We start from the raw sequence: 17,529 nt of genomic DNA, 5'->3' as shown, positions 1-17,529 counted from the left end.
TGAACAATTCTATGACAAATATAACAAATCTATATTAGTAACAATGTCCAATGATCAAACACCGCAATCCATATGGGGACTGAACAACAATACTAACCAGTAGTGGTACAGATTGTTCACTTCAGGCGGGTATAATAAGATAATACACTGTCTACCCAGCTGGTCAATCATGAGGTTAGTCAGGATAACTTGTGCACCTATGTGGATAGACACATTATCAATTATGGCCAGGCCAGTTTTATAAATATATGTGTGATGCCACAAGCTTGCATGCTGCAGACAGTACCGCTTTATCTTAGTGCAGGTGCCTGTCTCACACTGTTAAAGCGTCTGCGTAGTCACAGCTGGACCCTGATAAAGGGTTAAAACAAGGTTTTGTATACTACATTAGGCTTTCCAAAGCACACATGGGTTCAAAGCATCAGTGTAAATACCTGGAATATCAGATCCATCACAGAATGTACGCTATGTGCTCAGGATAAGGGCTGTGGCATAAGGCTGAATACCTCTAGTCCAAAATACAGCCAGTTCCACTGCATAAAAATATACAATAGTATAGGAAACTCCAATTAATCTCAAAAAAGAGAGGAACCTGCTTGACATATCATAGTATTTGCAAACATGCAGCAGTACCTTAAATGTATCAGTCAGAGTAATTGTCCTCCACTGGTCACCAATGTTGCCGACAGCCTTAATAGGCCTATACCGTCACCAATATCAAGATGAATACCCAGAAGGGTCCCTGCATTGGAGAGGGGGGTATTTAGACAATATGTCTCACTGTACATCCCTCCTCGTTCCTATACATAACGAGACACATACCTATTAGCTGTCTCCCCGTGTGGCCAGGAGTCACCGTAATAGATGAAAGCCAATCTACAAGCAAATATATACATATCAGCCTCCATTCGGCACATGTAACTACAGTTACTTGTCAGAGGATGTAGCGTTCCTACCTTACAGCGGGTCCATCTGGGGAGGACCAATGTGGCATCCAGTGATCGCTGCCCTAGTGAGGCAATGCCTGCTATTTAAACACATTTTGGCGCCATCAAGACGGAAACCGGAAGTGACGTCGCGCAACTTATCCCGGCCTCCCAGGACGTGTGGAAGTGCTCGCATAACGTCCGGTCAGGTGATCGGAAGGCGTGCGTCCAGGATTCACCTCCCCAAGGCCAACAAACATAAGTTCCTAGATGTTAAGAAGTTACACTTAGTGTGTACGCATGCGCAATCGTATGCTGACGAAATATACTGTCAGCACATCACAGCGCGTGCGCTGCTATACGATATGATAAGGCTATGTGGGCTGAACTTGCCAAACGCACACGTAAGGGGTCACAGAGCATAATATGGGGGACCAATGGAATCTTGATGTGACAAATTATTGCCAATAGAACAATCAAGGGGGTGAGGCCTATATCTGAAAGTAGAGGAGAGGTTTCTCAAACCAGTGTTAGAACATGCCTGGTGCAAACAGTAATGACCCCATATATGTAATGGATTATAAGAACATTGGACATAGTTATTATCACCCAATAACGGATGAATAGTATAGAATAATATAGAATATAATTTGCTATTGCTCAAAGATGGCACATAGCGGACCTATGTATGTAATACGATGATATGATATACACATTGCCAGTAAAGTCATTACCGCAACTAGTGACCCCTCTTAAGTTTTTGTGGGTCGAAATATTTATCTGGAAGGTCTACTACAGACACAGTATTCCTAGAAGTAATGGCTAGGTAACAATTTATTACTGGATAAAGGGCGTAAAGCTTATTGTTTCATTTAGGCCATCAGGATGTACAGAGTCCATCCAAAAAATCCATCTCGCCTCTCTTTGCAACAACAGAGCATCCCAGTCGCCTTTCCTCTCAGGTTCCGGTACCGTTTCTATGGATTTAAAGAGGGCGCCTTCTAATTTACCTGCATGATACTGGTTGATATGCCGTGCTATTGGTGTATCACGTTGGTTACGAACATCACCAACGTGTTCACCAATGCGTACTCGAAATTGTCTCTTGGTTTTGCCAATATAATTTTTTGGACAACCACAGCTAAAGAGATAGATAACGCCTTGGGTCCGACAATTGGCAAAATTTCTGTTGGAATATGTTCTTCCAGTTTTAGCACTTTGAAATGTGTTGGATGGGGAGATAAATTTACAGAACTTGCAGGCCCCACAACGAAAGGTGCCATTACTACGTGACCTAAGCCATGCGCTACCAGACATTTCTGGTGGCACATAATGGCTTTTGACCACACAATCCCTCAGTTTGCGGAAGGTAACTGATGGGTAGGGGAGAATGTTATCCTTCAAGTCCGGGTCTTGTTTTAAAATGCCCCAGTATTTTCTGAGGATTTTCATTACTTGGTTGTTTTGATCGTCAAAAGTACCCACTAATCTAGTTATCCCTTTTGTTTCCTTCGATGTCTTGCTATTTAACAATTCATGTCTGTCCCTAGCTGCTGCAAAGTTAAAAGCCTTATGGACAACATTTCTGGGGTATCCCCTATCGAGAAACCGTTTAGTCAGTTGTCCGGCCTGTCGTCTAAATTCCTGGTTGTCTGAGCAATTCCTACGAATCCGGAATCTTGATGTGACAAATTATTGCCAATAGAACAATCAAGGGGGCGAGGCCTATATCTATATATATATATATATATATATATTTGTCATAGAATTGTTCAAAAGTGGACACTTCGTTCAAGAATATGTTGGAAAGCCCCTGATGAGCCCCCGAACATTGACAAGGGCGAAACGCGTCGGGCATTTCTTGAACCTTCATATATCCAATATGATTCATGTCCTTAATGGGCATCTGTTGTACCAATTACATATGAACTGTGTCTATAATTGACAAAAGCATACTATGGTCTCTATCTATGTGACTCTCATTTCTATCCTTTATACTGAGCACATGGACTCCTGTGAGGCAAATCCCGGGATATGAAGATGAATTATGACTCCAGTCATAATCCCTCATCACTCCCTGGCAGTGCCCCCTCCCTTCTTGTTCTCAGTGTTCCACTTACACCTCCATGGCCATGTCCTGTGATATGGAGATGAGGTGGTGTGGGAACAATGGACACAGGATGACTCCCTGCCGTCACCCTGTAACAAGAGTTGTATCTCATTAGCAAGGCTATGGAAATAGCCAGACAGAACGACTCCAGTAAAAAATGGTTCATATCTCGCAAGCCATATTTCCGATAAATATGGCAACCATAAAAATGGTGTCTCTGCATGCGGACGATGCCGGCACACCCTTTTTATGGGAGCAGGACATTGGGAAATGCCCCAGGCGTGATATCAGCCAATGGGGAACTGGCAGACAGGTCATGAGTCCCCTCGTTCTGTGGCTAAATTCATAGCTGTCACAATGAGAGCGTTGGCGTCCGCCTACGACGCTCCCAGGCCAAGTTATGGCCCATATTCCATGTTGGGATATTGTCCATAACTCAAGCCAGGGGTGGAGCAGTGCTCCCTGTGAGGTCACTAAGGTAGGAGGGGACCTGGATCTGCCCAGGTTGATAACCCTACTTCGGCCATTTTCCAGTGTTCTTTCGCTGGGGGTCACGTGTAGGAAACATCTGTGGGAGTTCCTGGAAACCTGGTCTACAGCGCCCCCCTGTGGCCAGACGCACAAGGTAACTGATTGAACTGTGTATGCCTGTTTGTAAACCATGCTTTATCTGTAACTGTACTCTGACATATGTATATTCTGTAGATTCCCTATTGTATATATTGTAGTTTCTAGTGTGCTTTAGGCTGATTAAATTATATAATTAATCTTGGGCTGTTCTGTTATCTCGATCTTGAATCCCACGTCTGTGTGTTCGGCTAATAGTTACCGTAAATCGGTTGGTGGCAGCGAATTGTGCCAAGGATTATTGTGGGGAGGCCAGTGAGATTCGGGGAGATTTTATATATTCCGCCCGCGGAGGTCGGGGGAATATATACCTTACTCTCACCGGGGACCCTTCAATAATCGGTATAAGTAGTATAGCGGCCTCCTTGCTTATTGTCGGGCAATTCCATAATTGGCCTGACTATAAGAGGGGCGCTAGAGAGCGCGTCACGTGCTCTGTCTGTCGGTCGGGAGGTATAAAGGAGGGGTGACCCCCACTTGTTACCCCCCGATTGTGACGTACTGGTAGCCAGCGCGGGGGATTTCTGAGTGACCCCCCCGGTGGTTTGTGACATATTGGTGGCATAGCGGTGGGATCGAGATAATAGTGTGTGTGAGTGTGAGACCCATACTCCCAGACACTAAAGACTGCCTGCAGCAGCTGTGGCTGCTGGGGTCTTCAGACTAGCTCAACACTAGAGTGTCAGAGTGCAGATACTGTAAGGTGTGTGGAGGCATCAGGTGTCAGTTCTGTGTCAGTGACCAAAAGTCTGCAAGAATGGCTGATGGCACCAGGAGCAGAGCTATGCAACTGGCCAATGCTAAGGCAGGAGCCGAAGAGAGGGAGGACGGTGCTGTGGACAGCAATGAGGAGGTTGCCCACGAGTCCTCCAGGAGCTCGACGCCAGAAAACCGTTCTGCCGAGGACATTGCACAACCTGGCAATTATGGACAAGATGAGGAGCAGCTCACCCAAGGTTCCTCAACGAGCCAGATGCCAGCCCTCCGCTCTGAAAGGGACAGTGAATCGCCTAGCTCTGCAGCGTGCCGCAGATCACCACGTGCCATTCCACCGAGCCTGGGAGGCTCGGATAGCCTTCTTCAAATGGCTATGGCCCTTCTCCAGGCTGGAGACCAGAAGGGCTACAAGGAACTCCTGGCAGAGCGCAGGGCAGAGCGGCAGGCAGCGCGTGACGCTGAGGCTGCGGAGCGGCACGCAGAGCGTGAGGCTGCGGAGCGAGAGCGGCAGGCAGCGCGTGAAGAGCGAGAGCGAGAGCGACAGGCAGACCGTGACTACCAGCTGCAGCTAGCTCAGCTCCGGCCCTCATCAGCCACACGTGACCTTTGAGACACCAAACTTCCAAAGGTCCGTGTTGAGGACTTCCCAGTGCTGGAGAAGGATGGAGACTTGGACTCTTTCTTGACTGCTTTTGAACGGACTTGCTTGCAGCACCATCTGGACAAGGACCAGTGGGCCAAATACCTGACCCCCCGTTTAAGGGGTAAGGCCCTGGATATCCTTGGGGACTGGCCTGCTGAGGCAGATCAGGGCTACGACACCATCAAGCGGGCCCTGATCCAACAGTACAACCTCACTCCGGAGTCCTACCGCAAGAAGTTCCGGACCCTGCAGAAGGGACCAAAGGACTCCTGGGCTGACCACCGGCGGGCACTTGCCCGAGCTGCCGACCACTGGACCCAAGGCCTGCAGCTTTCCACCGGACCAGAGATCCTGGACTTGGTCATCACGGAGCAACTCTTGTGGAACTGCCCTGAGGATCTCCGCCAGTTCATCCGAGACCAGAAGCCAAAGGGGTCCACGGCTACAGCTGCCCTGGCCGATGACTACACCAACAATCGGGCTCCTGAAGCCAGAAGAGCAGCCACCAGCAGCACCTGGAGAGGGGGTAAGATGAATTCTGCGACTGCCCCACCTGCCCCTAGACTGCAGGGGGTGTCCCCCTCAACTCCCCTCTCCAGGCCCGTGGCAGAGCCAAGACGGTGCCACCAGTGCAACCTACCTGGACACTTCAAGGCCATGTGCCCTCAGCGTCCCAAGGCCCCGGCTCCGTCCCCGTCCCAAGGGCCGCCCAAGGTGTATTGTGTGGGTGGGGGTGGTGGTAGGTCCCTGGACAGCTTCCAACCTGTCACCGTCGGCCGGTCTGTGACCATAGGACTGCGAGACAGCGCCTCGGAGGTGACTCTGGTGCGGCCTGAGATGGTGTCCCCCCAAGACTTGATCCCTGGAAAAACCCTCGCTGTCTCCGGGATTGGAGGCATTGACCCGGCGCTGCCTGTTGCTGACATTTATGTGGACTGGGGCGCAGGGCGAGGGGTGAGGGAGGTGGGGGTAACTGATCGGATCCCTGCAAACGTGCTACTTGGGACAGATTTGGGGCAGATAACCTCCCAGTTTGGGCCCCCCCCAAGGGCTGAACCTTCAGCCCGTACTGACATGACTCCTAACAATGTTAATGTGTTATCTATGAATGATGTAAGGGAGGAGGGAGTGAACTCTGATATTTCTGTTTGCATAGACACCATAGACACACACTCAGCTGCAGCCGTGACAGGGGAGGGGGTCAGAGAAAGGTGTGACAATGCCTCTACAAGTAACCAGCCTGTGAGCTGGGATCTGTTGCCCTCTGCAGGGATAAGCAGAGAGCAGGGTGCTGCAGGGGGAGGACCAGTGTGTGGGGTGGGGGCTACCACAGCAAATGTGGGGTCCCCAGAGATTTCACAGCGGGGTTCTGTTGCTGCAGGAGGGGAACAGGCAGGTGAGATTGGGGCCGGTCCAGGAGCGGAAGTGCTCCCAGGTAAGATCTCGGTGCATGGTTCCCCCACAACCGGGGTGTCAGGAAGCCAGGTAGGTCTGCCTGAACCGGCGACTTGGTCAGGAACGGAGGAGGAGCAGGCACGACCCACGGTCGCAGCGGCTGTGGCCGCTGTCACCCGCAGTGGGAGTGCTGGAAGCCAAGGGGCCTCCCGGAGGTCCGATAGCTCTTCCCCTTCTGACCAAGTGGCAGCCGAGTCAGGTGGAGGCCAGGACACAGGTCCCGGGGTACTGACTGAAGATGTGACAGTCTCGTCGATTCTGGCCACATCTAGTCAGGGGTTTCGGGCAGCGTTAGAAGCTGACGACAGCCTGAAAGCTCTTAAGGAGCAGGCGGCACAGCCTCCCTCGGACCCGGAGCGAGTGGTCTGGGACCAAGGACGGCTGTACCGGGCCACGGTCCAGCAGGGTTCACCGGAGGCGTGGCCCAGGGACCGACAGTTGGTGGTACCCTATCCGTTCCGGACGGAGTTGTTGCGGATCGCACATGAGATTCCGATGGCCGGACACCTAGGGATCGCTAAGACCAAGGCCAGGTTAAACCAGCATTTCTACTGGCCAAAAATGGGGGCCGATGTGGCTGCCTACTGCCGTTCGTGTGAAACCTGTCAGAGAGTGGGGAAGGCGGGGCCACACCCCAAAGCCCCACTAGTATCTCTGCCAATCATCGATGAGCCTTTCAGGAGGATGGCTGTGGATCTGGTCGGCCCGCTGGCCATCCCCAGCAGCTCCGGGAAACGCTTCATACTGACGGTAGTGGACTATGCCACCCGGTACCCAGAAGCAGTGGCCTTGTCGTCCATTCGGGCTGACAAGGTGGCCACCGCATTGCTGGAGATTTTCTCCCGAGTGGGTTTTCCCCAGGAAATGCTCACTGACCGGGGGACCCAATTCATGTCCCAGCTGATGGAGGCCCTCTGTAAGCAAGTCCAGGTGCGACATCTGGTGGCCAGCCCGTACCATCCACAGACTAATGGCCTGTGCGAGCGGTTCAATGGCACCTTAAAGCAGATGCTTAAGATGTTGGTCGACTCCCATGGGCGTGACTGGGAGCGGTATCTCCCACACCTGTTATTTGCTTACCGGGAGGTTCCACAGGCCTCAACAGGATTCTCACCGTTTGAGCTCCTGTACGGGCGACGTGTGCGGGGCCCCCTGGCTCTGGTGAAAGAGGCTTGGGAAGGGGATTTGGCCACCCCTGGAGTGTCGGTTATCGAGTATGTCATGCGCTTCCGGGACAAAATGCAGGCCTTGACGCAACTGGTACACGACAATATGGCTCAAGCCCAGGCCGATCAGAAGCGTTGGTACGACCAGAACGCTTGTGAGAGGACCTACCAAGTGGGTCAAGAGGTGTGGGTACTGGTCCCCGTACCACAGGACAAGCTTCAGGCAGCCTGGGAAGGCCCATACCTCGTGTACCAGCAGCTCAACCCTGTGACGTACCTGGTCACCCTGGACCCTGCCCGTGGAAGGCGGAAGCCCTTCCATGTGAACATGATGAAGGCACATCATGAGCGGGAGGCATGTGCGCTCCCCGTGTGCAACCTGCCCGAGGAGGGAGAAGCGGAAACCCTCTTGGATATGCTAGCCCAGGTTAGGGCAGGCAGATCCATTGAGGATGTGGAGGTTGGCCACCAGCTCTTGGAAGACCAACGGTCCCAGCTGTGGGCCACCCTCCTCCCCTTCCGGGGGTTGTTTACCAACCAGCCCGGAAGGACTGACTTGGCTGTCCATCACGTGGACACTGGGGATCATCCCCCGATCCGGCGTTCAGCATATCGGGTCTCCCTGGAGGTGCAGCAACACATGCGCCAGGAGATTGACGAGATGCTGAAGCTGGGGGTGATCCAGGCATCCAACAGCGCTTGGGCCTCGCCTGTAGTCCTCGTCCCTAAGAAGGACCGAACCACTCGGTTCTGCGAGGACTACAGGGGGCTCAATGCGGTCACGGTCGCCGATGCGTACCCAATGCCACGCATCGATGACCTGCTCGATCAGTTGGCCGGGGCTCAGTACCTGACCATCATGGATCTGAGCCGGGGATATTGGCAGATCCCCCTGACTCGCAAGGCCAGGGAACGCTCTGCCTTTATTACCCCATTTGGACTGTACGAGTCCACGGTGATGCCATTCGGGATGAGGAATGCCCCTGCCACTTTCCAGCGGATGGTCAACACCCTGCTCAAGGGACTTGAAGGGTACGCGGCCGCGTACCTGGATGACATTGCCGTCTTCAGTCCCACCTGGGAGGACCACCTAGAGCATCTAGCACAGGTGCTCAGGCGGATCCACCGGGCAGGTTTGACCATCAAGCCGGGAAAGTGTCAGCTGGCCATGAGCGAGGTCCAGTACCTCGGTCACCGGGTAGGTGGGAGAACACTGAAGCCCGAGCCTGAGAAAGTGGAAGCCATCGCATCCTGGCCCACCCCCAGGACCAAGAAGCAGGTGATGTCCTTCTTGGGGACCGCTGGGTACTATAGGAGGTTTGTTCCATGCTATAGTAGCCTGGCAAAGCCCTTGACGGACCTCACCAAGAAGAAGCTGCCCTCTGCAGTCGATTGGACAATGGACTGCGAGACAGCCTTCCAGGCCCTAAAGGACGCCCTGTCCAGCCCGCCCGTGCTACAGGCAGCCGACTTCACGCGGCCGTTTGTAGTACAGACCGACGCCAGTGACTTCGGCCTCGGTGCGGTGCTCAGCCAGGTGGACTCTGCGAGCCAAGAGCACCCAGTCTTGTACCTGAGCAGGAAGCTGTTACCAAGGGAAGTTGCCTATTCCACGATGGAGAAGGAGTGCCTGGCCATAGTGTGGGCCCTGCAGCGTCTGCAACCCTATCTATACGGGCGCCACTTCATCGTGGAGACGGACCACAATCCCCTCAGCTGGTTGCACACCGTCTCTGGGACGAATGGGCGATTGTTGCGATGGAGCCTTGCGCTCCAGCAATACAACTTCACCATTCGCCACAAAAGGGGCCGTGACCACGGTAACGCAGACGGGCTGTCCCGACAAGGAGAGGTCGCGGACGGGCGCACGGGGGAACACCGGAGTGTGCTGCCCCCTAGCGCCCTCAAAAGGGGGGAGGTGTGAGGCAAATCCCGGGATATGAAGATGAATTATGACTCCAGTCATAATCCCTCATCACTCCCTGGCAGTGCCCCCTCCCTTCTTGTTCTCAGTGTTCCACTTACACCTCCATGGCCATGTCCTGTGATATGGAGATGAGGTGGTGTGGGAACAATGGACACAGGATGACTCCCTGCCGTCACCCTGTAACAAGAGTTGTATCTCATTAGCAAGGCTATGGAAATAGCCAGACAGAACGACTCCAGTAAAAAATGGTTCATATCTCGCAAGCCATATTTCCGATAAATATGGCAACCATAAAAATGGTGTCTCTGCATGCGGACGATGCCGGCACACCCTTTTTATGGGAGCAGGACATTGGGAAATGCCCCAGGCGTGATATCAGCCAATGGGGAACTGGCAGACAGGTCATGAGTCCCCTCGTTCTGTGGCTAAATTCATAGCTGTCACAATGAGAGCGTTGGCGTCCGCCTACGACGCTCCCAGGCCAAGTTATGGCCCATATTCCATGTTGGGATATTGTCCATAACTCAAGCCAGGGGTGGAGCAGTGCTCCCTGTGAGGTCACTAAGGTAGGAGGGGACCTGGATCTGCCCAGGTTGATAACCCTACTTCGGCCATTTTCCAGTGTTCTTTCGCTGGGGGTCACGTGTAGGAAACATCTGTGGGAGTTCCTGGAAACCTGGTCTACAGCGCCCCCCTGTGGCCAGACGCACAAGGTAACTGATTGAACTGTGTATGCCTGTTTGTAAACCATGCTTTATCTGTAACTGTACTCTGACATATGTATATTCTGTAGATTCCCTATTGTATATATTGTAGTTTCTAGTGTGCTTTAGGCTGATTAAATTATATAATTAATCTTGGGCTGTTCTGTTATCTCGATCTTGAATCCCACGTCTGTGTGTTCGGCTAATAGTTACCGTAAATCGGTTGGTGGCAGCGAATTGTGCCAAGGATTATTGTGGGGAGGCCAGTGAGATTCGGGGAGATTTTATATATTCCGCCCGCGGAGGTCGGGGGAATATATACCTTACTCTCACCGGGGACCCTTCAATAATCGGCATAAGTAGTATAGCGGCCTCCTTGCTTATTGTCGGGCAATTCCATAATTGGCCTGACTATAAGAGGGGCGCTAGAGAGCGCGTCACGTGCTCTGTCTGTCGGTCGGGAGGTATAAAGGAGGGGTGACCCCCACTTGTTACCCCCCGATTGTGACGTACTGGTAGCCAGCGCGGGGGATTTCTGAGTGACCCCCCCGGTGGTTTGTGACAACTCCTAATACATGACGACATGCCTGGACCCTACCCTCACTCACCCAAGTAGTGATACAGACAAATTAGGTACTGTGGACTGAGCACCTCTTCCTCACTTTGGTGTTACCAGTGTTGGGGTTGATTCCATCTTTTTGGGGGATATCTCTTACCCTTGAGGGAGGGACTGATCAGGGTTAAGCCGTCGAGGAACGAGGGCGTCTTCACCTTAGGACGCCGACCCCCGTCTTTGAGGAAGGGCTAGGCAAGGGAAAGTGTTTCCTCCCTTTCTCAAACACCCTTATTTTAATTGTACGTGTTTGTAAGTGATTTTTGACAAATAAAATATTTTTATTTAAAGTAGTTACACTCCGGTTTTGCTATAATCTCTACTTTACGTCATCCATATTGGTATATAATTTATGAGAATCGGTGATGGCTGGTTTTTTGTCTGGGCCTATTAGCGATCAATCTTGGCTTGATGATGTAAAAGAGGCCTTTTCCGAAACATCTGCTGATGAGTCCGTGAATAAAGTGACCTCACTCAAAACTAAATTTGACATTCTCCCCTACCCATCAGTTACCTTCCGCAAAGGCCGCAACCTGAGGGATTGTGTGGTCAAAAGCCATTATGTGCCACCAGAGATGTCTGGTAGCGCATGGCTTAGGTCACGTAGTAATGGCACCTTTCGTTGTGGGGCCTGCAAGTTCTGTAAATTTATCTCCCCATCCAACACATTTCAAAGTGCTAAAACTGGAAGAACATATTCCAACAGAAATTTTGCCAATTGTCGGACCCAAGGCGTTATCTATCTCTTTAGCTGTGGTTGTCCAAAAAATTATATTGGCAAAACCAAGAGACAATTTCGAGTACGCATTGGTGAACACGTTGGTGATGTTCGTAACCAACGTGATACACCAATAGCACGGCATATCAACCAGTATCATGCAGGTAAATTAGAAGGTGCCCTCTTTAAATCCATAGAAACGGTACCGGAACCTGAGAGGAAAGGCGACTGGGATGCTCTGTTGTTGCAAAGAGAGGCGAGATGGATTTTTTGGATGGACTCTGTACATCCTGATGGCCTAAATGAAACAATAAGCTTTACGCCCTTTATCCAGTAATAAATTGTTACCTAGCCATTACTTCTAGGAATACTGTGTCTGTAGTAGACCTTCCAGATAAATATTTCGACCCACAAAAACTTAAGAGGGGTCACTAGTTGCGGTAATGACTTTACTGGCAATGTGTATATCATATCATCGTATTACATACATAGGTCCGCTATGTGCCATCTTTGAGCAATAGCAAATTATATTCTATATTATTCTATACTATTCATCCGTTATTGGGTGATAATAACTATGTCCAATGTTCTTATAATCCATTACATATATGGGGTCATTACTGTTTGCACCAGGCATGTTCTAACACTGGTTTGAGAAACCTCTCCTCTACTTTCAGATATAGGCCTCGCCCCCTTGATTGTTCTATTGGCAATAATTTGTCACATCAAGATTCCATTGGTCCCCCATATTATGCTCTGTGACCCCTTACGTGTGCGTTTGGCAAGTTCAGCCCACATAGCCTTATCATATCGTATAGCAGCGCACGCGCTGTGATGTGCTGACAGTATATTTCGTCAGCATACGATTGCGCATGCGTACACACTAAGTGTAACTTCTTAACATCTAGGAACTTATGTTTGTTGGCCTTGGGGAGGTGAATCCCGGACGCACGCCTTCCGATCACCTGACCGGACGTTATGCGAGCACTTCCACACGTCCTGGGAGGCCGGGATAAGTTGCGCGACGTCACTTCCGGTTTCCGTCTTGATGGCGCCAAAATGTGTTTAAATAGCAGGCATTGCCTCACTAGGGCAGCGATCACTGGATGCCACATTGGTCCTCCCCAGATGGACCCGCTGTAAGGTAGGAACGCTACATCCTCTGACAAGTAACTGTAGTTACATGTGCCGAATATAGGCTGATATGTATATATTTGCTTGTAGATTGGCTTTCATCTATTACGGTGACTCCTGGCCACACGGGGAGACAGCTAATAGGTATGTGTCTCGTTATGTATAGGAACGAGGAGGGATGTACAGTGAGACATATTGTCTAAATACCCCCCTCTCCAATGCAGGGACCCTTCTGGGTATTCATCTTGATATTGGTGACGGTATAGGCCTATTAAGGCTGTCGGCAACATTGGTGACCAGTGGAGGACAATTACTCTGACTGATACATTTAAGGTACTGCTGCATGTTTGCAAATACTATGATATGTCAAGCAGGTTCCTCTCTTTTTTGAGATTAATTGGAGTTTCCTATACTATTGTATATTTTTATGCAGTGGAACTGGCTGTATTTTGGACTAGAGGTATTCAGCCTTATGCCACAGCCCTTATCCTGAGCACATAGCGTACATTCTGTGATGGATCTGATATTCCAGGTATTTACACTGATGCTTTGAACCCATGTGTGCTTTGGAAAGCCTAATGTAGTATACAAAACCTTGTTTTAACCCTTTATCAGGGTCCAGCTGTGACTACGCAGACGCTTTAACAGTGTGAGACAGGCACCTGCACTAAGATAAAGGTACTGTCTGCAGCATGCAAGCTTGTGGCATCACACATATATTTATAAAACTGGCCTGGCCATAATTGATAATGTGTCTATCCACATAGGTGCACAAGTTATCCTGACTAACCTCATGATTGACCAGCTGGGTAGACAGTGTATTATCTTATTATACCCGCCTGAAGTGAACAATCTGTACCACTACTGGTTAGTATTGTTGTTCAGTCCCCATATGGATTGCGGTGTTTGATCATTGGACATTGTTACTAATATAGATTTGTTATATTTGTCATAGAATTGTTCAAAAGTGGACACTTCGTTCAAGAATATGTTGGAAAGCCCCTGATGAGCCCCCGAACATTGACAAGGGCGAAACGCGTCGGGCATTTCTTGAACCTTCATATATCCAATATGATTCATGTCCTTAATGGGCATCTGTTGTACCAATTACATATGAACTGTGTCTATAATTGACAAAAGCATACTATGGTCTCTATCTATGTGACTCTCATTTCTATCCTTTATACTGAGCACATGGACTCCTAATACATGACGACATCCCTGGACCCTACCCTCACTCACCCAAGTAGTGATACAGACAAATTAGCTACTGTGGACTGAGCACCTCTTCCTCACTTTGGTGTTACCAGTGTTGGGGTTGATTCCATCTTTTTGGGGGATATCTCTTACCCTTGAGGGAGGGACTGATCAGGGTTAAGCCGTCGAGGAACGGGGGCGTCTTCACCTTAGGACGCCGACCCCCGTCTTTGAGGAAGGGCTAGGCAAGGGAAAGTGTTTCCTCCCTTTCTCAAACACCCTTATTTTAATTGTACGTGTTTGTAAGTGATTTTTGACAAATAAAATATTTTTATTTAAAGTAGTTACACTCCGGTTTTGCTATAATCTCTACTTTACGTCATCCATATTGGTATATAATTTATGAGAATCGGTGATGGCTGGTTTTTTGTCTGGGCCTATTAGCGATCAATCTTGGCTTGATGATGTAAAAGAGGCCTTTTCCGAAACATCTGCTGATGAGTCCGTGAATAAAGTGACCTCACTCAAAACTAAATTTGACATTCTCCCCTACCCATCAGTTACCTTCCGCAAAGGCCGCAACCTGAGGGATTGTGTGGTCAAAAGCCATTATGTGCCACCAGAGATGTCTGGTAGCGCATGGCTTAGGTCACGTAGTAATGGCACCTTTCGTTGTGGGGCCTGCAAGTTCTGTAAATTTATCTCCCCATCCAACACATTTCAAAGTGCTAAAACTGGAAGAACATATTCCAACAGAAATTTTGCCAATTGTCGGACCCAAGGCGTTATCTATCTCTTTAGCTGTGGTTGTCCAAAAAATTATATTGGCAAAACCAAGAGACAATTTCGAGTACGCATTGGTGAACACGGTGATGTTCGTAACCAACGTGATACACCAATAGCACGGCATATCAACCAGTATCATGCAGGTAAATTAGAAGGTGCCCTCTTTAAATCCATAGAAACGGTACCGGAACCTGAGAGGAAAGGCGACTGGGATGCTCTGTTGTTGCAAAGAGAGGCGAGATGGATTTTTTGGATGGACTCTGTACATCCTGATGGCCTAAATGAAACAATAAGCTTTACGCCCTTTATCCAGTAATAAATTGTTACCTAGCCATTACTTCTAGGAATACTGTGTCTGTAGTAGACCTTCCAGATAAATATTTCGACCCACAAAAACTTAAGAGGGGTCACTAGTTGCGGTAATGACTTTACTGGCAATGTGTATATCATATCATCGTATTACATACATAGGTCCGCTATGTGCCATCTTTGAGCAATAGCAAATTATATTCTATATTATTCTATACTATTCATCCGTTATTGGGTGATAATAACTATGTCCAATGTTCTTATAATCCATTACATATATGGGGTCATTACTGTTTGCACCAGGCATGTTCTAACACTGGTTTGAGAAACCTCTCCTCTACTTTCAGATATAGGCCTCGCCCCCTTGATTGTTCTATTGGCAATAATTTGTCACATCAAGATTCCATTGGTCCCCCATATTATGCTCTGTGACCCCTTACGTGTGCGTTTGGCAAGTTCAGCCCACATAGCCTTATCATATCGTATAGCAGCGCACGCGCTGTGATGTGCTGACAGTATATTTCGTCAGCATACGATTGCGCATGCGTACACACTAAGTGTAACTTCTTAACATCGAGGAACTTATGTTTGTTGGCCTTGGGGAGGTGAATCCCGGACGCACGCCTTCCGATCACCTGACCGGACGTTATGCGAGCACTTCCACACGTCCTGGGAGGCCGGGATAAGTTGCGCGACGTCACTTCCGGTTTCCGTCTTGATGGCGCCAAAATGTGTTTAAATAGCAGGCATTGCCTCAATAGGGCAGCGATCACTGGATGCCACATTGGTCCTCCCCAGATGGACCCGCTGTAAGGTAGGAACGCTACATCCTCTGACAAGTAACTGTAGTTACATGTGCCGAATATAGGCTGATATGTATATATTTGCTTGTAGATTGGCTTTCATCTATTACGGTGACTCCTGGCCACACGGGGAGACAGCTAATAGGTATGTGTCTCGTTATGTATAGGAACGAGGAGGGATGTACAGTGAGACATATTGTCTAAATACCCCCCTCTCCAATGCAGGGACCCTTCTGGGTATTCATCTTGATATTGGTGACGGTATAGGCCTATTAAGGCTGTCGGCAACATTGGTGACCAGTGGAGGACAATTACTCTGACTGATACATTTAAGGTACTGCTGCATGTTTGCAAATACTATGATATGTCAAGCAGGTTCCTCTCTTTTTTGAGATTAATTGGAGTTTCCTATACTATTGTATATTTTTATGCAGTGGAACTGGCTGTATTTTGGACTAGAGGTATTCAGCCTTATGCCACAGCCCTTATCCTGAGCACATAGCGTACATTCTGTGATGGATCTGATATTCCAGGTATTTACACTGATGCTTTGAACCCATGTGTGCTTTGGAAAGCCTAATGTAGTATACAAAACCTTGTTTTAACCCTTTATCAGGGTCCAGCTGTGACTACGCAGACGCTTTAACAGTGTGAGACAGGCACCTGCACTAAGATAAAGGTACTGTCTGCAGCATGCAAGCTTGTGGCATCACACATATATTTATAAAACTGGCCTGGCCATAATTGATAATGTGTCTATCCACATAGGTGCACAAGTTATCCTGACTAACCTCATGATTGACCAGCTGGGTAGACAGTGTATTATCTTATTATACCCGCCTGAAGTGAACAATCTGTACCACTACTGGTTAGTATTGTTGTTCAGTCCCCATATGGATTGCGGTGTTTGATCATTGGACATTGTTACTAATATAGATTTGTTATATTTGTCATAGAATTGTTCAAAAGTGGACACTTCGTTCAAGAATATGTTGGAAAGCCCCTGATGAGCCCCCGAACATTGACAAGGGCGAAACGCGTCGGGCATTTCTTGAACCTTCATATATCCAATATGATTCATGTCCTTAATGGGCATCTGTTGTACCAATTACATATGAACTGTGTCTATAATTGACAAAAGCATACTATGGTCTCTATCTATGTGACTCTCATTTCTATCCTTTATACTGAGCACATGGACTCCTAATACATGACGACATCCCTGGACCCTACCCTCACTCACCCAAGTAGTGATACAGACAAATTAGCTACTGTGGACTGAGCACCTCTTCCTCACTTTGGTGTTACCAGTGTTGGGGTTGATTCCATCTTTTTGGGGGATATCTCTTACCCTTGAGGGAGGGACTGATCAGGGTTAAGCCGTCGAGGAACGGGGGCGTCTTCACCTTAGGACGCCGACCCCCGTCTTTGAGGAAGGGCTAGGCAAGGGAAAGTGTTTCCTCCCTTTCTCAAACACCCTTATTTTAATTGTACGTGTTTGTAAGTGATTTTTGACAAATAAAATATTTTTATTTAAAGTAGTTACACTCCGGTTTGGCCTTTTTGTACTATCAGGAATTTGGAATTTTGCAGGTTTTTTTTCTGTCCACCATCAGCCCCTTTCCTGTTTTTTCCTATTTTAGTCAGTGGGGGCCTCACCTTTTGCTAATCCTATCATCTATCTCTGTATTGTG

At 49.0% G+C, this 17,529-nt stretch overlaps 1 protein-coding gene and 2 long non-coding RNA genes across 4 annotated transcripts in view; all 3 read left to right on the top strand.

Annotated features, from left to right (window-relative positions):
* The window catches only part of SCTR (secretin receptor), a 164,859-nt gene that overhangs the window by 89,230 nt on the left and 58,100 nt on the right, over positions 1-17,529 (top strand). The window lies entirely within an intron of this gene.
* On the top strand, positions 13,021-13,419 carry LOC142246743 (uncharacterized). The gene is made up of 3 exons (XR_012724921.1): positions 13,021-13,073; positions 13,174-13,272; positions 13,356-13,419. It is a non-coding gene; the product is annotated as an uncharacterized LOC142246743 (long non-coding RNA).
* Positions 16,117-16,515, top strand: LOC142246742 (uncharacterized). Its single transcript, XR_012724920.1, has 3 exons — positions 16,117-16,169; positions 16,270-16,368; positions 16,452-16,515. It is a non-coding gene; the product is annotated as an uncharacterized LOC142246742 (long non-coding RNA).

This window comes from Anomaloglossus baeobatrachus, chromosome 7, assembly GCF_048569485.1.
Source record: "Anomaloglossus baeobatrachus isolate aAnoBae1 chromosome 7, aAnoBae1.hap1, whole genome shotgun sequence".
NCBI classification, from domain to species: Eukaryota; Metazoa; Chordata; class Amphibia; order Anura; family Aromobatidae; genus Anomaloglossus; species Anomaloglossus baeobatrachus.
The sequence above is the reverse complement of the archived record's forward strand: the minus strand, read 5'-3'. Positions and strand labels throughout refer to the sequence as shown.